Source organism: Canis lupus, chromosome 5 (genome assembly GCF_003254725.2).
Source record: "Canis lupus dingo isolate Sandy chromosome 5, ASM325472v2, whole genome shotgun sequence".
In the NCBI taxonomy this organism is placed as follows: Eukaryota; Metazoa; Chordata; class Mammalia; order Carnivora; family Canidae; genus Canis; species Canis lupus.
In genome coordinates this window covers 41,863,590-41,887,410 of record NC_064247.1, presented here as the reverse complement: position 1 = coordinate 41,887,410, position 23,821 = coordinate 41,863,590, and the positions used below count along the sequence as shown (strand labels likewise).

Sequence of the window (23,821 nt, the reverse complement as noted above, 5' to 3'; positions counted from 1 at the left end):
GATATGCAGCCCAGAGCAGAGATTTGTAGAGTGGGTTCACTCAGGCAGTTGGGGAGTACAGCAGCCACGAGGGAGGGAAGGCAAATACGGCCCTCAGCTGCTGCCCTGGACCGACATGCTCGTTAAAAGGGGAAACTGAGGCTTGGTGTGGGGAACTAACTTGGCAGGGCACTGCTTCTGGTACACCCGATAAAATGGGGCTTCTTCAGCAGCTGTCTAAGCTAACGTATTGGTATGATATTTGTTAACCCATCAGATGGGACAGGTTTGTCCCTTCCTAAGGGCTTGCCTCCCCCTCATCCTGGGGAACCTGCCCCAGACCATTCACCTAGCGAGACTGGCTGCTCCATCCTTCTGGTTGGCCGGGCCAAATGCGCCAGCTGGTCCTGTCAGCCCTGTCTCGAAATAAAATACGGAATCCTGCACCTCCTCGGCTCTTCACACCCCCCACCCGGGCCAGGCCCTCTCCTCTTCCACCTGGACTAGTGCAGGGGCCGCCTCACTGGCCTCCCTGCTCCTGCCCTAGCCCCATGACCATGCTCTTCAACAGCAGCTGGAGATATTGTGAGGACCACAGGGAGATCATGTCCCTCTTCTGTTCAGAACACTGCAGAGATACCTCATCCTACTCCCGGATAAAAGCCAAAGTTCTTTCTAAGGTGTACAGGGTCCTATGGTGTAGTTCCAGGCACCTCTCTGTCTCCATCTCTTCCCACTTGCTCTCTTGCTTACTCTGCTCCAGCCACAGGAGCCTCTGCTATTCCATGAAAACTCACCCTGCTTCTGTCACAGGACCTTTGTACCTGTTGTTCCGTCTGCCTGCAGTGTTCCCCCCACACAGCTGCATACCCTACCACCTTAGCCTTTCAAGTGTGTTCTCAAATGTTTTCAAGTGCAAGTTCTCTGACCACCCAATGTGAAAACCCAGCCCTTCCCCAGATGCTCCCAGTCCCCTTCCCTGGCTTTATTTATTTTTTCACCTAAATGTAACATTACTATATAATTTGCCCATTCATTCTGTTTCTTGTCTGACTCATGACCACAAAGAACAGAGGCTTTGTCTTGCTCATTGCTCTGAATACTTAACACACAGAACAGTGCCTAGAATATAGTAGGTGCTCAATAAATATTCGCCAGGCAAATACTTCTGTTACACACAAGTTCTGTGATCTTAGGCAAGTCAATTGGTTGGATCTCAGTGACCCAGTCTTTGAAATGGGGGTAGTGTGTGACTGATGTGAGGGAAAGAGAAGAGTTTTGAAATCGCTGGCTGACTACTCTGTAAATATGTGTAAAATAGATGTTGAAAACTGCCTGGACCACCTCTGACCTGTGGCTTGCAGACTTGCAGGTCAAGTGCCAGGCGGTCTGTCCTCTCCTTGGAGAGCCATGACATCTCAAAGCCAGGAGGGTCTGGGGGTTCCCAGACCAGGGCTGAGCTTGAATGTGACTTTGTCTTAATGGCACCTGCCTTGCTGGTAGGTGAAGTCCAGACCCCTCTTTTCTGCCTCTTGTGTCTACCTGGGTGGCCCCTGACTAAGCCCTGTCCTTGGTGGTCTGTCAGGGAGCCTAATGTCTAGCAGCTCCACTGACCCCCATTGCCTGCACTCCCCAGGCCCCTGCCTAGAGTCTCCTCACTGGCCCCTGTTTATTATTCAACACTAGAATGGTATTTGGACACACACTTTGCAGGAAAGCAGCTATTCAGATTGTGCTAGGTGAACAACCGGGTGACCTGTCCAGGCCAGGCTCTCCTGAACACAGCCGCACCTCCCCAGGAAGCATCTGGCCCTTTGAAACCTATGAGTACCATGCTGGCCCATAAAACTCTCCCGCCAGCCAAGCCTTGGGGGATCCCCTCTTGACACTGAGCCTGGGGCAGGACTCACGTGGTGAGCAGTGGAGTCAAACCCCTGGCAGGAGCAGGGAGCCTGCCAAACAGGCAGCCTCGCCTGCCAGTCATTCCTTCAGCATCTATGGAGTACCTGCCTGGTGCTGGGTGCTGCCACCATGATCCCTGGAATCCTGCCAGGAGGGTCTAATGGAACAAGCAAGGGGTTCAGAGGCCATATAGACCTAAGTTTGAATTTTGACACTGTGTCTTCTTTTTTTTTTTTTAATTTTATTTATTTATGATAGTCACACACACACAGAGAGAGAGAGAGAGAGAGAGAGAGAGGCAGAGACACAGGCAGAGGGAGAAGCAGGCTCCATGCACCGGGAGCCCGACGTGGGATTCAATCCCGGGTCTCCAGGATCACGCCCTGGGCCAAAGGCAGGCGCCAAACCGCTGCGCCACCCAGGGATCCCGACACTGTGTCTTCTTTATTCATTCATTTTCTAAATGCATCTTGAGCACCTGCTCTGTGCCAGGCAGAGGTGAGCGAGACTGCTCTAGAAACTTAGGTGGGGATCAGATTGTCTGCCTGTGTACTCTTGCTGAGTCCTTTGTGTTCTCTCAGCCTGGAGAGAGATGAGCAGATTCCCCCTGGGCAGGGGTATCTTGATGACCATCCACGATAACACTTGTGGATAGGCCCTGGCTAGGTAGGGGTTTCTATCCCCCTTTGGCAGGTGTGAATCTGGACCCCTCTGCCACATTGCCCCCAGAATGACAGAGAGGTCCCTGGAACAGATGAAGGGCTCGGCTCTCCTTTGGGACAAGCCATCCCACCACCGAGTCATTCCTCCAAACCCCTAGGACATGTGCCCAGAATCCAGAATCCATGAAGGGTGCTCCCAGAGTGACCACAGATGAGTCAGCCACATGGCCTGTCCTTGCCCAGATGCTCTCTATCCCCTCCCCCCATTCCTCTCCAAAGGGCTAGTGGTTCAAAGAGGAGAAAGCCCTGGGCTGGGTCAGCTTCATTCATTCATTTACTCATTTATTCATTCAACAAGCACTTACTGAACGTGTGTTAGGCACAATCCAGGTAGACAGGTGCACCATTGAGCACACAGACAAAACTAAGCACAAAATACCTAAATAAATACATTATATGATACGTTAGAAGGTGGGGGTGAGCATTCCAGGCAGAGGGACATGCAAGGGCAAAAATCCTGTGTCTGGTGAATTCAAGGAACATCTAGAAGACCCAAGTGGTGAGTAAGGGAGGGGCCTGATTATGTGATCACTCTGAAACTGGGGAGGGGAGCCTGTCCCTGCCCCGCTGGTGAAGGGGGCACATGGTACCATCCTCATACCCCTACCTGCTGATCTTGACCTTGCAGCTGGCTGTGTGGAGGAGGCTGCTGAGTCAGGATGTGACAGGGACAATTTGAGGCTGAGGGTTTTCAGGCAGCACTATGATGGGGATTGCAGTCCAGTCTGTGACTGGGTTGGTGGTCCCCAGCAGGGATATGGGCTTTTTTTGTCTACTGGTGCACATGTTGGGCCTCTCCTCAGCCTCAGGACTGATTGACCCTGGTTCCTAGGCCAGATCATTGAAGACAGGCACCAAATAGCCTCCATTCTAAAGACGGGGAGACTAGAGCCCACAGAGGAGCTGGGCTGCCCAGGGCTGGCTGGCTGGGAGTAGGTGCCCACTGTTGCTTGTTTTTGCTGCATCCTTACCTGGTGAGCTAGCGGTCAGCCCAGAGGGCACATTAGGGTCCATTTCTGGAAGAGAGGCCTGCCCTGTGCCCCTGCACAGCCACACTCAGGAGTCTGGGTAGGCTGTAAGATGCTGCAGGCCAGTGATTGCCCAGCCTGGCTGTAAGCTGTTGATTCCTAGGCAGAGGGAACAGCATGTGCAAAGGTTCTGGGCACTTGAATTGGTTAGGTCTGTGCCAGAGCTCAGGAATCTGTGCTTTTTAGTTTCCCATCTGATACTACAAACGGTAGGTAGGATTGGGAGTGACTATTCAAGCCACTGGTGTTCCCCTGTGCCACCCTCCCCTGAGCCCTTAGCCAAGACCTTGAGGCACAGCAAACTATGAAACTCCTTCTACTTCTACTCCCCACTCCCCTCTCCCCTCTTCCCCGCACCCCAGCCTGGAGGAGGCAGTGAGGAGAGATGTGTTGCCTGCCACGGCTCTAAGGAACCACCAGGCCTCAGGAAGGGCCAGGCAGGGCGGGGAGAAGGCTCCCCACACCCAGTTGGCTCCTAATTGCTGCAGGAGTGGAGTGTGGGATGTATGGAGAGGTTAGCAGCGGCAGGGTGGGGGGTTAATAGAGGAAGTCCGGCAATCACTGAACAGCGAAACCTAAGTGTGATAGAGGTCGTGGGTGCGCTCCTCCCCTTGGCAGAGCGGAGAGGGGCCTGAGTGGGGAGCATGGGGGGGGGGGACAAGGAGAGTGAGACAAACAAGACTGGCAAGCAGGAGAAAGTGGAGGGAGCCAGGGCTGACACGTCTCTGTGATCCCTGGCGCGATAATTGGGTGAGCGGACGATAGGTCGGACACGTGTATGGATAGAAGGGTGGGTAGATGGAGAGACGCAGAGATGAATGAATGAATGGCTGCGTGGGCGGTGAGCCGCCTGGCGAGGGGCGGGCCAGTGGAGCGCTCAATCACAGCCCGGGGGCGCGGCGCCCGCCTGCTACGCTCTGAACACCTCCCACACCCCCCACCCTCCGCCGACCGCGGCCCCTCCCGGGGCGCGTAATTCCATGCCCCGGGGGCTCTGGAGCTGCTCCCTGTGGCGGCTCCCGGACTAGGGCGCAGAAGGGCTGTGCCACCAACGCGGGGCTCCGCGCCACGGCCGTTAGCGCTCAGGCTGGGCTGTCCCTCCGCCGCGGGGGGAGCCTGGAGGTGCGGTCCCGCCTCGAGGCCCCGGCCCCGCTCTTTGTCTTGGCCCAGTCCTCTGCTGTCTCCAGACCGCTCCCCGCCTCTTCAGGCGGCCCTCGCCGCGCACTTCTGGGCTGCTCCGGATCTCCGAGTCTCCGTTCCACTGCCCCCAGGCCCTAGGCGTCTCCCCCGCCCAGCAGGGTCCCCTAAACCCAGCGCCTCTAGGACCGCGAAGCCGGCAAGTACCAGGATCTCCAAGCTGCGTCTCCGGTGCGGGGCGGGGGCGGGGGCCGGGCGGGGGGGGGCGCGGGATGAAGGCCCCCCGGTCTCCGCCTTCTCTCCCCGCCCCTCCTCCGCCACTACTCGTCGCGCTGCGCCCCGACCCCAGCGCAGCCCGTTCGCGCCTTAAGCGGCTCTTCTGCGGCGGTGCCATCCCCGACACCACGCGGAGCCCCTCTCCCGCCCCCCGCGCCCGCCAGGCCTCATACCGGCACGCAGAACACAGCCCTACGCAGCCACACACCAGACCGCCTGCAGACAGACACACACCACAGCCTCCCGGCGACCCACAGCCCTGCACAGGCGTACTGCCCCCTACACGCCAGCTCCACAACCCCAACAACCGCAATCCCACTCACAAACAAGCGCACACAGATCCACAATAGCCTCGAGACACAATCCTGTACACAGCACCTTACACAGGCACACAGCCCCTCGGACACACGCACCCTACATGGACGCAGTGCCACCCACGCAGTCACACAATCCCCCATAAAACGATCGCGCACAAACACAACTCCACGCAGGCACCGCATCACTCAGTTCCTCCGAGACCCAGCAACACACTCACAAGCTCGTAGCCAGGCCCCCAAACCCCATGACATTCACACGTAGGGCAGACTAGATATACACAGCCACACCGATGCACGCACGGACCTAATCGCGCAGCCAAGAGCTCACCCACGGGCTCGTAAGTCACTGGAAAAATATTAAAGCGTTTCCCTCCCTCTTCTTCTGTCTCTGACACGCGCACGCGCGCTCGCGTATACACAGACACACACACACGGGGACACTCACCCCCACCCCCAAAGCGCCTTGGAGCCTCCTAGCCGGTGACCCCGAGCCCCCGCGGTGAGAGCCGCGGGAGCGTCTCCCCGGCGCCCCCTCCTCCCGCTCCCTACCCGAGCTCACCACTCCTCCCCTCGCCTCCTCCCTCCCTGTCCCCTCCTCCTCCTCCCCTCCCCCGCGTCTGGGGCGCGGGCTGCGCGCAGCCAAGCCCCCTCGTCGCGCGCCCCTCCCCGCGCGCACCCCGCGCCCGCATCGCGCTTGCCGAGTGGATGCGGCCACGGGGCGGTCTCTAATTACCTCCTGTCCCCCGGTGGCCCGTGAATAATGGCTACTGAGGGCGCTCGCAGGGGCTGCTGAGAAGGAAACGCGGGGCGCGAGAGGCGCGGCGCGCGCGGGAGCGCGAGGGAGAAAGGAGCGAGCCCGGTGCCGCCGCGAGCGGCGGGCGGAGAGAAAGGAATCGTGCGAGCGCTCACATTTTTTTCTCCCAAGGATCTCATCTGGCCGCCGCGTTCTGGAAGAGGCGAGGGGGAGAGCGCGCGCGAGAGGAGGAGAGAGAGACGGCGCGGGGAAAGGGAGACGGCGAGACGCGCAGCGCCGGCGCCCGGGAGATCCAGGAGGAGCCCGCAGGTATTGTTGGCGGCAGAGCTTTGTGTCTTCTGGGGGCCGTGCCGGGGCGCGAGGGCTCCCGGAGCCCCCGGGCTGCCGCCGCGCTCGAACCTGCCCCGAACCCGGGGCCGCCCGCGGTGGTGGCCGCCGGCCGCGGGCACCCCTCCCGCCGCGCCGCGATCCTGGCTGGAGTTGCAGATTTGCCTATTTGGGGGTTTTCCACGCCAGTTGAAGGAATCGGTCTCGAGAGAAGGAATTTCTTTCTTCCCTTTTTTTTTTTTTTGTTTCTTTTCTCTTTTTTTCCCTCTCCCTCTCTCTTTTTTTTTTTTTTTTTGGTGGCCGCAGTTTGGTTGTGTTGGGGACTTCCCCCTCCCCTTGCCTCCACAATACACTGGTGAGAGGTGTCTTGGCGACTGTGGCATGGTGGAAGGCAGGGGGCTGAGATGGCGGGGCTGGTGGCCGCCGATGGGAAGGTGAGGGACGCCGGAGACGGAAGGAGTTTTGCTCAAGTTCGCAATCTGCGCGCTGGAGCCGGTCAGGCCGGGGAGGGCCGTCTGCGCACCCTGTCCTGCTCCAGGCAACCGGTGGGAAACTTCCCGCGAGCGCTGCCTCCCCGGGGACTTGGCGCCCCCGACGCCTCCCGGCGCTTCCTCCGGCCGCCGCGGCCCCTCCTTGCCGCCTGCGAGCGCTTAAGGTCGCGCTCTCCCCACCCCCGCCTTCCTCCCTCCCCCGGCGGCTTCCGGATCTGGACAGAACTGGAGGAGCAGCTTCAAACACTTCCCCTGGAGACCCCTCCCCACTCCCCGCGCCGTAGCCTGCCACACAGCCCCCCTGCCCTGCACCCCCGCCTCACGCGCGCCTGAGTGGCCAGGCTGACAATGAAATCTCGCGCCTTGCTGTCGGGGGTGGGGGTCGTAGCTGGGTCTCTCTGGGGGCTGCTGACCCAGGGCGGGGGGAGGGGAGGGGGAGGGAAGACTTCTTGGGGGAGGGGCTTGTTTGGGTTAGAGACGTTGACGTCGGATGGCGCTGTGCGGGGGAGGGGGCGGGGGCAAGGTGGGGTTCTGGGCCGGGGGTCGTGGATTCTAGCCCCTCTTGGGCTTGCTGATTGGCTGGTGACTTGAGGCACGTCGGAGGGCCCCCCCTAACCTCAGCCTCCTCCCCGCAACTCGGCCTCCTCCCCTTCTGTACAATGCGGGCTTCAGAGGTGATCCCGAGGGTGATGTGTGTGTGTGTGACGGAGTGTTTGTCTCCTGCGATCCACAGCAGACGCTGCTCCGGTGACCCGGAGATCCGGACGCCTCGCCCCCTCCCTCCGCGGTGGGGGCGGGGAGGGAAAGAAAGGGGGAGGGGAGTGGTGGGAACTTCTTTTCCCACTGGGGCCCTGGGAGGGGAATGCTAGCCCAGAGATTTTCTGGGGACCGCAGTCCTGGAGGGGGGGGCGCACAACGCAAAGTAGGGGTCGCCGGGTCAGAAGCTTCTCGGCACTCAAAGCGCCTAGATCCTTTTGCTCCTTTCGTGGGAGGGGGGTTGTGGAGCGGGTGAAGGGGCTGGTTGGAACAGGAGTGGGGACCGAGAAGAGTCGATGGAAATCTGCCTTAATTGGATTCCCAGGCGAGCATCGGAGGGAGCCAAAGGGGGCTCCTCCTCTTTCTCTTCCAGGGACCCCAAGCTGGCAACCCAGGCAGGAGAAGGAAATCCTTCTCCCGACTTAAAAAGGGGATTCCTGGTGGAGAGGGGATGCACCTTGGGGAGGGGGGCGGTGGCGGGCTGCTTACAGGCTGTTCTGTGGCTCGGTCCAGGAATATAAAGAGTTAACCCTCCCCAGAAATCTGTCAGCCCCCACACAGCAGGGACACACTGTCGGACCCTTTGACGTGCTAACAGCGTGACACTGGCTGACAGGAGCTAGCAGATTCCATACTCTGTGCTTCCCTTCTCAGCAGCCGCAGGCAGCGGGACAGGACCTGGCTGGGTGGTGCCTCGGTCAGGGGCCTCGGGGGAAGGAGAAATCAGAGCCAGGGAGGGTACAACAGCCAGGTAGCCGCCCTGTGGCCCTGAGGGGAAAGGAGTTAGGGCCCAGGGTTAGGGAACTTGAAGTGGAATCACCCTGGGGTCTGGGGAGGGTGGTTCACACTTTGCCCGGCTCCCCACCTCAACTCTTCCCACCCACAGCTGGAGGGTCGGCGTTAAGGGTGCGTTTCTAACCCACAGCCTAGACTCTGAGACCCTAGCAGTTGAGGGCAGGTCTGACCGAGGCCAGGGAGGAGGCAGGGCTGAAACCGGCAGAATTGATTTGTGTCCCCTCAGAGGGCCCCATGACCGGACAAGTGCCTTGGTGTCTAGTTATTTGTGGGGCTGCCTCCCTCCCTCCAACCCCCACCACACACTCATTTGTTTCCTGCAGGTGAGAAGCGTTCCCTGCAGATCCGAGAGCTCTGGGGCCTGGCACATGCCCGGGCACTCAGCTTTGGCAGGACAAACGCAGGAGTGAATGAATCAGTGATGAATGAATGAATAAATGAATGAATGAAAAAAGGGGAAAGTTTCTCAATTGGAGGCATTTAGCCATTAAAAAAAAAGAAAGAAACCTCTCCGACATACACATTTTAAAATGAGGTTCAGAGAAAATCTGAAACAGAGAGAAAGAGAAACAAGGTTACTTGACAGCAGGCTATGACAATGTTAATATTTTGATGTTGTTCACAGTCCCTGGTTGGTTTGTTTTTTAAAGACATTGTAGCCATTCTCTGTATTCAGATGTATATCCTGCTTTCTTCCTTGGCGCTAACAGGAGCCTTTTCCTGTTTTGTAACCAACTCTTCATAAACACTCTGGTTAATATCTTCAGGCTTTTCCAACTGGGGGGGATGTGCCATCATTTACTCAATATTCCCCTTTTGTTCAACATTCTGGATTCTCCTGATGAACGAGGTAGCGATTATATTTTGCACAGAGCACTTTTTTTTCTGATGTTTAAGATGATTTCCTCAAAATGACGTTGCTGATCCTGAAGACTCCGGCATGCCTGCAGTGGAAGAAATGGGCTTCTCATTTTTCCAGAAGTGGGAAACTATTCTCCTTCCTCCCTCCCAATCTAGAACCTTCTGTCAGAACTGAAAAAGAGCTTTGGCAATGAATCACCTGTGTGAGCCTCCTCCTTTGACAGAGGAGGAAACCAGGGCCCAGAGAGGGGAAGTGAGTCCCAAGGTCACACAGCAGTTGCTGGGCCTTGCAGCAGCCAAGAGCCAGCTACTAATCTGCCATTTTGATTTCTACTTGTGGGAAGAGCTCCTAGGGATCTTTTAGGCTGACCTGATCTATTACACAGATGAAAGGACCCCAAGAGAGGAGAAGCACCCAGCCTGCCCATGGCATCACCAAGTACAGCACCAGATAGGCTCCTAAGCCTGTCTCATACTTTGTGTCATGCACACTGGCCCTGTCCATGGATTCTGGGGCCACCAAAATCACTAGACTATGGTTGGCCAGCCGTGGGCTTCCTGTTGTACCTCCTCAAAACAACTCCTTCCTCTTTGCCATCCCATTCTCCAGAAGGAGAATAGAGGATCCAAAGTAGGTGCAGTAAGAGGGATGGGACTGCAGATCCCAGTGGTTGTCCCCTTATGCCTGTGCCTCAGTTTACTTTTCCTAGTTCAGGGTCTGTTCAGGAGCGAGGAGCAGGTGTTGGCACAGACAGCTACCATGGAGGAGTGGGGAAGGACCTGTGTCTTCTTAAACTTTTTCTGATCTTAGATTGACCTCAGGAAGGCCCCTGGGGAGGAAGGGGAGACAGGGAAAGGGTAGAGAGAGAGGAACAGAAGGGGAGATGGGGGGGATTAGAAAAGTGGGAGGGGAGGTCAGAAGGGAAGAAAATGCAAAAATGAAGAAAGAAGAGAGCAAGTACCCTCCCCCCCCAGCCTCACTCAGTACCCAGAGGTGCCCCAGAGGGTGGGGGGACAGCCCTACCAGTGCACCTGTCAAGCTAGCCTGTGCTGGGTGGCCAGGAAAGGCTGGATGTCCTGGGTGAGCTCTGAGGGCTGAGTGAAGCAGCTGTTTGAGGGGCTCTGGGATCAGAAGGATCCAGACCAGGTGGGTGGCAGGGAGGTAAGACTTTCCATCCAAGGAGAGGGACCTCTTCCCCACTGCTGGCACACTGGCTGGCTGTCGTAGTTAAGCACAGACCTCCCATGAGCATGGGTTGTCTGGGCATTTCTGTGGTGTATGTCCGTGTGTGTCTGTGCTTGGATGCATCGCTGTGCATGTGTACACATCCATGTGTGCCTGTGTGTGCCTATGTCTGTGTGTCTGATCCTGTTTGTGTGGGGGTCAGTTTGCTGCCAGCCCGGGTGTGTGTGTGTGCCCATGTCTGTATGCCTTGGACCCTGTTTATATATTCCTTAAAGGGTCTGTGTGTCTTCCAGCCTGGGCACGTGTGCATGCATGCATGCATGCATGTGTTTGTGTGTGCACGCGTGAATCTGTGTGTATCCCTGCATGTGCTATGTCTGTGGGTGTGTGCATATGTCTGTGAGTCTCTGCTCCCATTTGTGCATTTCCGGTGGGGGGAGAGCGTGCCCTGGAGCTTGGGCACGTGGATGTTTGTCTGTGTGTGAGCACACACTTTCCTCCTAATGGCCCCAAGAGGTATCCAGGCAGCAGGCTTTTGTGCTGCTTTCAAGGTTGCGGCTGGGTGGGTGAAGAGGGGGGGCGGCCTTCTACTGGGAAGCGGGGTGGGGGGGAGGCAAAAGAAAATCTTAAAAGACCGTCTTCCCTCTGGTCTCCAAGGAGATCAGCCTGTGAAATGATCCGCACGTTAATTAAAAACGATTATATCCTGATTGAGCCATTCCTGCTCACATCCCCCGGCTGGGAAGGCTGAGACTGAGACCAGAGGATGGAGAATGGGACAGGGTCTGGCTGCAGGGCACAGCCCCTGGAGGGGAGCGCACCTGGGGAGGGAGGGGTGCTGAGGGACCAGGTGTTGGGGGTATATGCCCAAGGCAGATTTGAGTTGCTTCTTTGAATTTTAAAGGCTGCCACTACTACCACCCTGCCTCCCCCAGCCCCCAGGTGGTGCTCTGTGAGGTCCTGGGAGCTGGTTGGCAGCCACCAGGTTCCATGGATACCTACTTGCGTGCTAGGCACTGGTCCTGTTGTTTACCAGGTCCTGAAAGTCAGCGTTTGTGGTTCTGGTGTTAAAGACGAGTGACCTGGGATCCCTGGGTGGCGCAGCGGTTTGGCGCCTGCCTTTGGCCCAGGGCACGATCCTGGAGACCCGGGATCGAATCCCACATCAGGCTCCCGGTGCATGGAGCCTGCTTCTCCTTCTGCCTATGTCTCTGCCTCTCTCTCTCTCTCTGTGACTATCATAAATAAAATTTTAAAAAAAATAAAAAAAAAAAAAACAAAAAGACGAGTGACCTGCATGAGATCATGGAGCCAGAAGTTAGGCACCCCAGGCTGGACCCATCTCTGACTCTAAGCCTGAGAGCCCCCCTCCCTAGCTCCCAGCTGCCCCTGACTCCCATGATGAGGGGTCCTCCCTCTGCAGGCCCCTGGGGAGCTGAGATGTCAGCTCAGGACAGGTCTTCTCATCCTCCATGGCACCCCTGAGATTATTCCTTTTTGAGGTCCAAGCCACACAGGGCATAAGGCCGTGGTGTCCATGTGTGTGGGGAACTGGATGACTCGCTGCCCCTGGGCAGCTCTGGTCTGATGCTTGTCACCTTTGCCATCCTAGGCAGGGCCTCCTCCCTCTCCGTCCCACTGTCCCCCATGAAGTGGCAGGCAGTTCCATAGCAGACCAGCCACAGGTGCCCCTTAGTCCCTGCTGGCCACTGTGTACTCATACTCCTGGGTATATGCCACCAAGAACTTTCTGGAAAAAGAATCTGGGCCTGGTCACACTCTGCCTTCTCTGGTTATCTCGCCCCCAGTCAGCCTCGCAAAGACTGCAGTAGTAGAACATAGCCATAAAAATAATAAACCAGGTGGCCCTCAACTTACAGCCCAGAATCAAGTGTTGTCATGGTTCATAAGTGATAGGTGCGTGGGTGAACTGGCTTAGCTCAGCATGTGTGGGGACTCAGCTGTCCAAAAGCATGGCTCACTGCCCTCTCCCTTCCTGTTCGACACTGCTGTTTCCCAGGCCAGGCTTCTCAGAGAGGAGACCCCACTTCAGGTTAGCCACACCCAAAAGCACACAAGAATGCTGGCCACAAGCAAGGTCTTTGTCTTTGTCTTCATTGCCTGAAAAGATCCCCTTTGGGTAATGGGGATCGTGGTTCTTTCCTAACAGGACTGTCAGAGGAGTAAGGAAAACCAGGTCAAGTTTGTTCAAGTGTCTAGCAGCTTCGGGACACACAGAGGGGCTCATTAAGTGTTCATCCGTGCGCCCTGTCTGTTTAAGGCACCTGTGTGTTGACACGGCAGGGGCCTGGGGTTTGCTGGCTTCTAGGGAGGGAGACATGCTGTACTCTTCCCATGCTTTCTGGGAGACATTCTGGGGTTGAGGTGACTGTCATTTCAGTAGAAACCTCCAAGGAGCTAAGAATTTCATAGGACAACCCCCTGAAGCATGATCAAAGGTAGAGTGTCTGGGAAGAGGGAGGGGATGTTCCTCCTGGAGCAAGTTCCACATTCTTAGGGGGACCTTGACCAAGCGGAAGGTTCTGGGACCAGAAATGATGTCATGAGGAATTAGAGAGGCAGGTGGGACCCAAAAAGTCAGCATCCATCTGTTCCCAAGGTCAGAATCTGAAGAGAGGCAGGCAGATGTTGCTCATCCCACAAAAAGCCCCTTGAGCTGAAACAGACAGAGACCCCAGGTCATCCCTGCAAGGTGCCACCTCCCAGGGGCACCTTGACCCATAGGATATCTGCTTTCCCAAAAATCCTTTCCCAAGGCCTGAAATGACTTCTTTGGTCACAGCCAAGGGTCAAAGCACTGAAAGCCTTGCTTAAAATGCAAGCCTATTACCTCGCAGTAGTGATCAGAAGCTGTACTCATGTTTGCATAATGCAGGGGCCCGGCAACCTCTCAGTCCCGCGGGGGCCAGTGGGCAAAACTAATGAGGGTGTGGGGGCCTGGCTGGCCTTCGTGGGGTACAGCAGCTCAGCTCCACCAGGGCGGCAGATGGAGATGCAGCCCAGGGTGCCCAGGATTCAGATGTTTACATCACATTTCCTGGTTTGTTCCTCTTGTCGCCGAATCTAGTGACCCACCTGTGGCCAAATTCACACACACACACACACACTCCAGCCATTAGTTTGGAGCCTCTCAGCTGAATAGCTGTTACCCAGGAGCCACTACACCTGTCCTTGAACCTCAGCCTGCAGGGCCCTGAGAACTGTGCGCGGTGCCAGCCTCACCCTGGCCCTGGCTAGTGGTCTTAGAAGTGAGAGTATGAGAGCAGAGGACTCACGCACAGGGGTGCGGGGACTCGACTGGAACAGGTCAGCCTGACCCTGGCTGTGTGGCTCACCGTGGCCTGACCCGTCTTCTACACGCATGGCTGAATTCCCACAGCTGCTGCTGTTGCTGGGGCTCTGTGGGGAGGGGGAGCAGCGGGCATCTGACGGGCACCTGGTTTATAAGTCGAGTTTCATTACTTCAGTCCTTCATGCAGCACTCAGCAGATGTTCGCTGACAGCCCAGGGGAGGCACATTGAGGCCAGGCCCAGGGAGAGTCAGGGTGGGCCTCCTGATGGAGAGAACATGGGCCCTGGCTCTGGAAGGGGAAGCATTTGACCCCAGGAAGGACTGCAGTGCTACACAGCATGCCAGGAGGCCTGGAGGCATGAGAGAGCCAGGAGAGCTCTAGAAAGTCAGAGGTTAGAAACTGGGGAGGCAGAGGCAGGAGTGGAGGCTGAAAAGGAGTCTGAAGCCTTGACTGCCAGGAAGGGAGAAGTGGGAAACGTTTTATCCTGAAGGCAGGGGACACAGCTGGAGCCCAGGCTGGAGGTGGAAAATGAGCCAATGAGGGGAAAAGCTGGAGAGAATCAGAAAAGACCCCAGGTGGGGCTGCATGACCTTTGGCCTTCGGTGAGCATCTCAAAGGCCCAGTGTCCTCTCTCAGAACTGGGGCCTCTGATTCTAAATGCTGGGGCCCAGACAGGACAAGAGCATCCTCCCTCCTTGCTCAGAGCCGTTGTGGGACCTGCTCCCGGGAAGCTGGGGCCTGGTCCTGCTCCCCAACTCCTGCCTGGGCTGCAGCTCCCCAGGCCTGCAGTGTCTGAACCCTGGGAGGGATTATTACCTCTCGATGGGGGAAGAGGTGGAATTCCTTGGGGACCAGTAATTAAAGCCCAACAGATTGTAATTCCCTGAAAGAAGGCTCAGCACAGAGGGAGGAGTGGTACCCAGAGCCCCACAGAAGACAGGAAGAGGACCACTGGGGACAAGGGCAGCCTGGAGTCCGGGGTGACATGAATAACATCTGGAATCCTGGTATTCAAAGCGAACTTTCAGTGAGGCCTGACCCCCACCCCCATGCTGGGCCCTGAGCACTTTATTATTTCCAATCTTCAACCCTTTCCTGCTGGGGGAAGATCCCGCCATCTCCCATTTCAAGATGAAGAAATCAAGGCTTGAAGAAGTCAATTACCTCTGGCTCCAGGCCCTCTGGGCTCTAAAAAGGTGGGCGGGGATGAACCCAGGGCTGTGTTTGAGTATAGCCCTCCTTGCTGGATGTTTGTGGTGGAAGGCCCAGCAGGGCAGACCTTCCTGCACCCCTCTTGACATTCCTCATGTTTGGGGTCTTCTGTTTGTGGGAGGAGCAGGAAGATAGTGGATCCCACTGCCTTGGGGAGTGGAAGTCTGGTCATCCCAGACTGACGCTGTCGTTCACTTACCTGGTTGGTGATGCCAGTCAAGAGCTGCTCTTCTCAGGGCATCTCCTCATCTGTAAAGGGCTCAGATTATGTTAGGGTTCCTTGTAGCCCCAACAGTCGGGTTGGGCAGTAGGACAAATCCTGACAGTGGAGGTAAGTAACCCTTGAGAATTCCCTCGCCCTCCCTCATTCATCCTAGAAGTACCTTGTGAGCACTTTGTCATGTTGGGGGGGCTTCAGCTTTCACATGCTAGAGGAAGGGCTCTGGTATCATCTTTGTGTGACACAAGAGCACACAGAGGCCCAAAGAGGTCACTGCCCAGCATTCACCCCTGCCCTAACTCCTCTACTCCCCATTTCACTACCTCTTCCATATGCTCACCTCCCTTCCTCCAGGAAGAGGTGGAGAGACCAGGGCTTGAGACCCCAAACCAGAGACTGTTGGCTGATGCCTCCCTCAAATGGGCACAGTTTGACCAGCACATGGTTTTAAATATTTATTTATTTATGAGAGAGAGAGCGCGCATGCGGGGTAGGGGAGAAGGAGAGGGAGAGAGAATCCCAGGCCGACTCTGCCCTGAGCCCCATGCGGGGCTTGATCCCATGACCCTGAGATCATGACCTGAGCCGAAACCAAGAGTCAGATGCTCAACCAGCTGCGCCACCCAGGCGCCCCAGGGTTTTAAATATAACTTGAGATTTCACATAAAAATCCTACTCTTCGCATCTCTCAAACTAGAAATCCACATGCCCACAGGGGGCTGCAGGCAGAGCTGAGATGGGCTGCCACCTTCTGCCCATTTCTGTGCAGTCCCCATGCCATCAAGTCTGCCCCGCCCCCTGCATAGCCCTCGGTTCTCATCCTGGCACCCCTGCCCACCAATCTTGGGCACATTACAGGTTTGGACTTCATCTGTGAAATATCAGAACCAGGGAACTGATTCCAAACTGTGTTTTGAAGATGTTTTCCAGAAATTCTCTAGGCAGGAAAAAAAAAAAAAAAAAAAGGAAAGGGTGCCCCAGGTGTAGGAACTGCCTGGGGAAAAACAGGGAGGTGCAAGGAGGACACAGAGTACTTGAGAAATACGGAGGTCTCCTTGCCTGCTACCTATGAGCAGGCTGAAGCCTGAGCGATGACACCAGTTGGACTCTGCTGGTTCCATAACAAGATTCCTTCATTCCAATCGTTCATATGCCCCTCAGAGCATCCCTGACTAGAGCACCATTGTGGGGGCTTTTCTTCTCACGCTAGTGGACGGAGAAAAGCGGAGGGCAGAGAGGTGAGGTGACATGCCCTGGGTCCCAGCAAGGCCGGGATTCTGACAAGGATCCGATTCTTGACCACAGGTCCAGTGCACATTCTGATCTAAAATACCATAAAAAATGGCTCTTAGGTGAGCTGCCTTTTCCTGTGCATTTTTAAAAAAATGCTCTTTTAGTTAATATGCGGGAGGGATTTCGATGTTCTCGTACATAACCTTTTGCTGAAGCGACAACGTGCTATAAAAGGGTCCCAGGAGAGCTGGTGTAATTTGGGCTGTGAGGGACGGAGAATACCAATGCAGACCTCTCCAGAAGGCCCGCTGCTCCTGGGAGCTGGGATACCTGGCAGGGGCAGGGCGGGGGAGGGGGGGCTCGCCTCACCTCACCATGCTGAGGCCAGGCCTGCAAGCTCTTTCCCATCCTGGGCCCTGGGACCAAGTGTTCATTTGGATCATGCTGGACTATTTGGCTTTTTTTATTCCCTCACGTTTTTGAGTGAAAATCTCAGTTCCTAGAGGAGGAGGTCTAGGGAGAGAGAGGAACAGTGTCCAGGACCTAGAGGGACTGCAAGCAGGATGGGACAGACATGGGAGCCCCATTGGTAGGCAAGAGCTGGCCAGTTGACGAGATGGTAGACAAAGGGACCCGTGCTGAGGGCACATCGAAGGGCACCTTCAAGCTCTATTCAGCATTTGCCCTTGGGCCCAAAGGATCCCAAAAGGGGGCTCGGGAGGCTTCAGTTAATTGAGGCTGATTCTAAATCGGGAGGCTTAATAAATGGTAATTACTGTCCTGTGGGAGCAGACCAGAGCTACCAACGCTGCTGGGAACACAGATCATGGATTCAGGGCCCCTTTTCCCTCCCACATACCTAGAGGCTCTGAGAACTTCCACCCACAGAGGTGTCAGGGACAGACCTGGTAGGGACCAGGGGCCACCTCCTCCCTTCCTGTGTGTGCGTTCAGGGCATGGAGGTGTAGTGTGTGTGTGTGTGTGTGTGTGTGTGTGTGTGTGTGTGTACACGCATGCTGGTACTGAGTCACCCTCCACTCAGCCATCTCCAGGTCCCCTTACCTCCCTGCCTGTCAAGGGGCAGAAAGAAGAGTCTCCCAGGTGGCGTCAGCAGGGCATGGACTTTGTGACTCCAGAACACAATGCTGTGGGGACAGAGGTGACAGTGCAAGATTTTGGTCCTATCCAAAGAGGAACTTCTGTCATTTAGAGTAGCTGTTCCAAGGGGCAAGGAGTGTCCCATCTTAACAGCTTTTTAGTAGAGGCCAAATGTGTACTTTCCTATCTTTTGCAGTTCCTTCTAAGCCCAAGTCTTAGCCCTGGGAGTCACACACACACACACACACACACACACACACACACCCCAGTTGACATGCAGCAATCACTGAGGCTTCTCCATCTTGCCAATCTAGACAGGCCAGAGGGACTGACAGCGGGCTTCTGCACCTTGGTGTCCCCGGAACATCATTCAGAGAGCCCCAGGGAGTGGGGATGAGGATGGTAGTGTGTCACAGTGTATGTGGTGTGATGGTGGACTCATCTGTGTGTCTGCATTGTGTGTATGCACTTGTAGATGTTCTGTGTTCTTGTATGGGCAGGGCTGCAAGTGCTGAGCGTGGTATGCATGTTGAGAGTGTGTAATATGTGTGGCTCAGAGTGGCAGGAGGCAGGCTGGGAGTATGCGTGTGTGCACTGTGTGGGGATTGGCCATCAAATGTGCATGAGTGGGATGTCTGAGTGGCTCAGTGGTTGAGCATCTGCCTCTGGCTCAGGGCATGATCCCAGGGTCCTGAGATCGAATCTCACATCAGGCTCCCGGCATAGAGCCTGCTTCTCCCTCTGCCTGTGTCTCTGCCTCTCTCTGTGTGTGTCTCATGAATAAATAAATAAAATCTTAAAAATAAAAACCAAACAAAAAAACAAATGTGAATGAGTGCACTTGGGTTGGTGAATGTGTTTCTGGCCAGGGTATATCTGTTGGGGGGCTGTGCCAAGACCCCCACCAACTCCTTCCTGGTCTATTTCTCCCCACCCCAGACCCCCATCACCACCTTTGCCCCAGGCCAGACCTCAGGGGCTCCCAGTTGCCCCAAACCCTGACCACCAACACCCCCACTTACAGGAACTTGACCCCTACCAGTCCAGGTCTTGACCTCATCCTTGCTCCCGGCACAAAAGCAGGCCCAGCATGTGGCTGAGAGATCCCCAGGGGACCATAGGGATAGAGGAGGGAGAGCAAGAGGAGGCCTCCTGGTCACTGCACAGCCCCTCCCCAGAACATCCTGCACGAAGTGGGTTTCTAAGTTTCTACAGCATCTAGGCCAGACAGGGAGACCTTTCTGGAGCTGCCACGGGCATTTCCAGATACAAGCAGGGACATTTCTAGAGATGGAATGTCTTTAGAACATGAAACACAGCACGGCTGGGGACAGGATTAGGACATTTCTAGAGAGGAGATGGAAAGCATTTCTGGAGGAGGAACAGTTTTGAAGATGAAATGGCATTTTGGGAGATGAAGTATGAACATTTCTGGAGGGGGGGAGGGCATTTTCTGGAGTAACGATGAGGCCTTTCTGGATTCCAAACATTGCTAGAGATGAAACATTTCTGGAAATAGGCTATTTCTAGAGGTAAACTGTAGTACCTCTGGAAGTGTAGTGTTTTTTAAGATGATGCAGGAGTATTTCTGGGAATAAAATAGGGCATTTCTGGATTTGAGGTATTTTTGGAGCTGAAATGGAACATCTCTAGAGATGGGATGTGATATTTCTGGAAGTGGAACATTCTTGGAACTAAGATGGAGCCTTTATAGAGAGCACTGGCATTTGTGGAGATGGATTGTATTTGAAGATGAGAGAGGATTTCTGTAGATAAGATGGGACATTTCTGGAGATGGAACGTTCTGGAGCTGAGAATTTCTGGATTCAAACCAAGCATTTCTGGAGAGAAACGTGTCATTCTCAGGAAAGGATTGAAGATGGGATATTTCTGGAGATGGTGTTTTCTGGGAGATGAGGTTGCCATTGCTAAATAAAGCTGGCTGTTAGCCTCTTGAGTAGTAGGTGGGGGAGGGTCTCATGGTGGGCCAGGAACACCCCCCTACCTGTGACCCTTGTCTTATAGGAGATGGGTCTGAGGTCCAGAGGGGACTCTCCTGCCCAGGCCCACTCCTCCTGTAAGGGGCAGAGCAGGCCTTCTGGGGACCTTCCAGAGCCACCCCTTCTGGGCCTCTTTCGGAATCCTCCCCAGGGGAGGACAGGGCCTGTGAGTCCTGTTCTTGGGGTCCCTGCCCCCATCCGTGTGGGGGCCTGGCAGCCTCCAGGCTCACTGCAGGAACAGGCAGTGACTGAATGGTTAAATTTAATTTAATTCAATTTCTTTGGAGCCATCTGAGGCTTGCTCCCCAGCCCCCTCTGCCAGGAGCCTCCTCCACCCTCTCTCAAGCCAGTATCTGCCCCCACCACCACCTCCCACCTTGGAGCAGCCCTGAGGTTGGCCTTGCTTTAACAGAAGGGAAGGGGGTTCCAAGGCTGCACGTGGTGAAGGCCCAGGTCCCTGCTCAGGCCCCAGCTGACCTCGGGGGTGGTGGGGGGTGCCAGGGCACCTCCCCCCAACTCCAAGGAAGCGGCTATAGAGGCCTGTCGCCACTTGAGCCGGCCTGGAGCCCCAGAGTAATTATTTCTCTTCCTTAATTGAAATTTCAGCCTCAGTGATCCTGCCTTAGAAGTGTGAGGTGGGGGAGGGAGCCTGGTAGGGTGGGAGAGGGAGGGGAGCCCCCTCCCTGGCCCCTAGAAGGCCGGAGGCAGTGCCAGCCTACAGGCACCAAACTCTGGTGGTGGGCACAGGGTGGAGGGCCGCCTCTCAAAGAGATGAGGGGCAAGGGTGGGCTGTGGTTTGGGTCAGTTCTGGCAAACTGCAGTTAAAAAGCTGAACCTTTCACCTGACGGTCTGAGAGGAGGTGGAGAGGAAGAAGATGGCTCGAGGCAGGTGTACCATTGGGGGCAGCCTGTGCTGGGGGATTGTGAGCCAGGGTAGCATGAGGGAGTGGGCAGCCAGGGGAGCCACTGCCTCCTCCCACATCTGGCGGGGATCCGAGGAGGTGGCCTGGGGGGCCGTGACTCAGGCAGAGCAGGCCACAATGGCGGCAGGCCCAGTTCCTGGTTCAGGGCTGGGTGAGGCAGCTGGCCTGGTGGGGTGGGGTGGGCTGTGGCTGGTGGGGGCAGCTGAGGAGGCTGTTTTCCCAGCTGCGGTCAGGCTGGGCGGAGCATCCGGGCTGGGCGCTGGGTCACCACACACACACACACACACACACACACACAACACACACACACTACCTCTCCCCCCTTCTTCTCCCTCTGTCTCTCTCTCTCTCTCTCTCTCTCTCTACACCTGGGTGGTCCCTGCCACCCCACAGGGCCTGAGGCCTGTCTGCTGGTGGAAGCAGAAGACTCCAGGGGCCAGTAGGAAGCTGGGAAAAGCCATGGGCTCCAGACAGGCCAAGGGTCCAGCCCTCCGTGAGCTTCTGAGTGGCAGCTCTGAGGTGCTCGGACTAAATGTACAGGCTTCCGTCCAGACTCAGGCCAACTCAGGTCCCATCACACAGGAGCAACTGTGTTCATTCTGTCCCTTCACCCCCACCCCTGCTGCTCCCAGGCCCTGGTGCTTGCCCTCAGGGTCTCAGTCTTCCCCAAATGAGAAATGGGATTTGTGGTCAGCTTGATGGGAGTTTTCAGGGCTGAAATAAGCTGCCAGGTGCTCAAGGCTGCAGGCCCAGGCTGTCCCTGTCGCTGTGGTTATGAATAAGTGTGCTGAAACCTGAGCAGGCCCAGGCCAGCACCCTGCACGCAGTAGGAGCTCAGGGAATGGCAGTGATGTCAGTGTTGTGACTGAGACGGTGCTTTCCCAGCATCCAGAACTGTCTGTCAGGGGAGCTCCCTGCCTGGGGCCTTCTCCACCCCTGGGTGGCCAGGTTTTGTGACAAGGTAGACTAAGGCCTTCTGGAGTAAACACAGGGTGGGGAGAGGGATCCAGAGGTGGCTGCCTCCTCCACACATGCGGCTCCCACGCACACACACTGAGCATCACACATCCATTAAGAGCTCTCTGGAAAACCCATTGAGGTGAGAGCCATGCTCAACGAGGCCATGTCACTGCAGCTCGCCAGACCCCTGGATCTCGAAGCTCATGCCCATCTTTGGAGGGAAGGGTGGGCTGCGGGTGCCCTCCAAGGAGAAGAGGGACAGAGATAGATTCATGGAAGGGACAGGTCAGCTCCAGGAGCTGGGGAAGAGAGGAAGGCACCAGTGCATTTGTAGTCCTGTGACTGGAGGGAGGGGAGGAGGACAGACACGGGGAGGGATGAGGATGCCAGAGATGATCTCGCAGCCAGAATTGGGGGGCCTTGGGGCCTGAGCTTGACCCCATTGAGAATGTCAGCCGCTTGCCTGGGCCGAGGCCCCCTCCGCCTACAACACTTAGGGAGCTCTGTTCTGGCTCAGCTCCAGACATACTCCAATACCTGCCCCTTCCCCTGACCTCTCGCTGCCACAATGGCCCTCCTTGCCCCACTGCTTGGGGATTTTGAGGCCTTTGGCCACCACCTGCCAGTTGCTGGGCTTGGTTCTCTGGGCAGTGGGGGTTGGAGGGGCCTGGAGCAGCAGCGAGGGCACCCCAGAGGCCACCTGAGTGGGTCCCAGGCGCCAGTCCAGCCCCTGTCAGTCGGCTGCTGAGCTGACCTTGTCACCTCGGGTCCAGAGGGAGGGCAGCCCCACCCCCACATGCACAGAGCCAGCAAAGCTGACATGACTCACCTTACTGTGCAGACAACTCCCTTTCGCCACTGGGGGGAAACAGGAAACCTCCTGGTGCTGCAGCCCTCAGCCACTGGGCATTGCTCACCTACGTGGGTCAGACCCCGTGCTGCCCTGGTGTCCACCTACAGCCTTGGGAGACCCTTTGGGACCTCTGTGTTTAGGAGGAAAGGGGGTGTACAGAAACATGCAGACTTTTGCAGTCCTGGGGCCAGGGGCTCCCAGCTCCTCCTCATCCTGGAGAAACCCTGGGTCCCGGGGGCCAGTGCTGAGCTCTCTTCCTCTGAAACACCTTCCAGAGGCTCTGAGCCCTATCATGACTGCCCCTGGAGAATTGGGGTCATGGTCCCCCCCACACACACACCATGCTTCACATCCACTCTGTTGGAAAAGTGGAATGTCCCCTCTCAGCCCTGGAGATGGCCAGCCTGGGGAGAGACCTGATACTGCGTCAGGGGCTTCCTACCTCTCTGCACGTAAAGCAGGAAAGCCTGGCCAGAGAGTAAAAGAATTTGCACTAGGCACATGGCCATCAGTGGCCAGGCTGGGATGCGGACTGGCCCCCTCAGACAACAGCTCCCAGGCAGAGAGGTCCAGGCAGCACAGACCTCTGAGACAATGCTATTTTTTTGCAATTATTTCTGACCTCCTACCCCTTTGCCCACTTTGACAAGCCTCAAGGCAGACCCTCTCTGGGTTTTCCCCAGAACAAAGTGGCCACTACTAGACAGGCCAAAGCAAAGACTTCACTCAGATCAGGTGAAAGGGAACTCCATGTCGGCCTTTTGTTACTCAAGGTGGGAGCGCAGAGGATGGATCTGCCCTTGGCCACAGCCAAGAGAGGAAGCGGAATGGGCTGGGGGGTGGGGCTGAGGGTGGGGGGCATGTGCTCAAAGATAGGGCAGGAGCAGCCGCACCTGAGATGAGACCTTGAGGTCCCTACCCCGAGAGCATCAAGAGCCAAGACAGTGGTGGTCATTTTAGTATTCGGCGCGTGCAGGCGCACAGACACGTACACACACACATACACACACTCAGACGCACTCGCGCACTTGCATCTTCCCCACCACCCTCTGAGGTCCCCTCCAAGCCAGGAAGCAGAGGAATAAAGGAGAAGAAAGGGAAAAGGAGAAAAAGAGATTAGGGGGAAGAAAATCCGATTCTGGAGTTACCTTAGTTACCAGCTCTAATGACTCGTGGGGCGGGTTCGGCCACTTTCCTGCGCAAGAGGACCCTCCCTCCTGGGCCCCTCCATCACCCCATTAATAAGACGGGGCCCCTTGTTCCTGAGTTCTGCAGCAGAAAAGGAAGAATCAAGGACTTTTCAATAAGAGAGAACTCCCTGGGTGGTTTTGAATAGTTGCTTTTTGTGTGGCAGGGAGGGACGGGTCCTCTCCACCGCGCCCTGCCCTGCCCGCCTCCCTCCGCTGCTCCGTCTGGAGCCGCCTGCTCCCAGGTCTCCAGATGGATGAGCTTGTTTCTCAGGAGCCTTGTCCTTTAT

At 56.3% G+C, this 23,821-nt stretch overlaps 1 protein-coding gene across 7 annotated transcripts in view; it reads left to right on the top strand.

Annotated features, from left to right (window-relative positions):
* RAI1 (retinoic acid induced 1) overlaps positions 1–23,821 on the top strand; it is a 121,341-nt gene that overhangs the window by 34,323 nt on the left and 63,197 nt on the right. For all 7 annotated transcript variants that reach the window (XR_007410797.1, XR_007410798.1, XM_035716910.2 and 4 more), the window contains exon 2: positions 6,287–6,424. The gene's annotated coding sequence lies outside the window, so the exon portion shown is untranslated. The remainder of the gene's footprint in view (positions 1–6,286; positions 6,425–23,821) is intronic.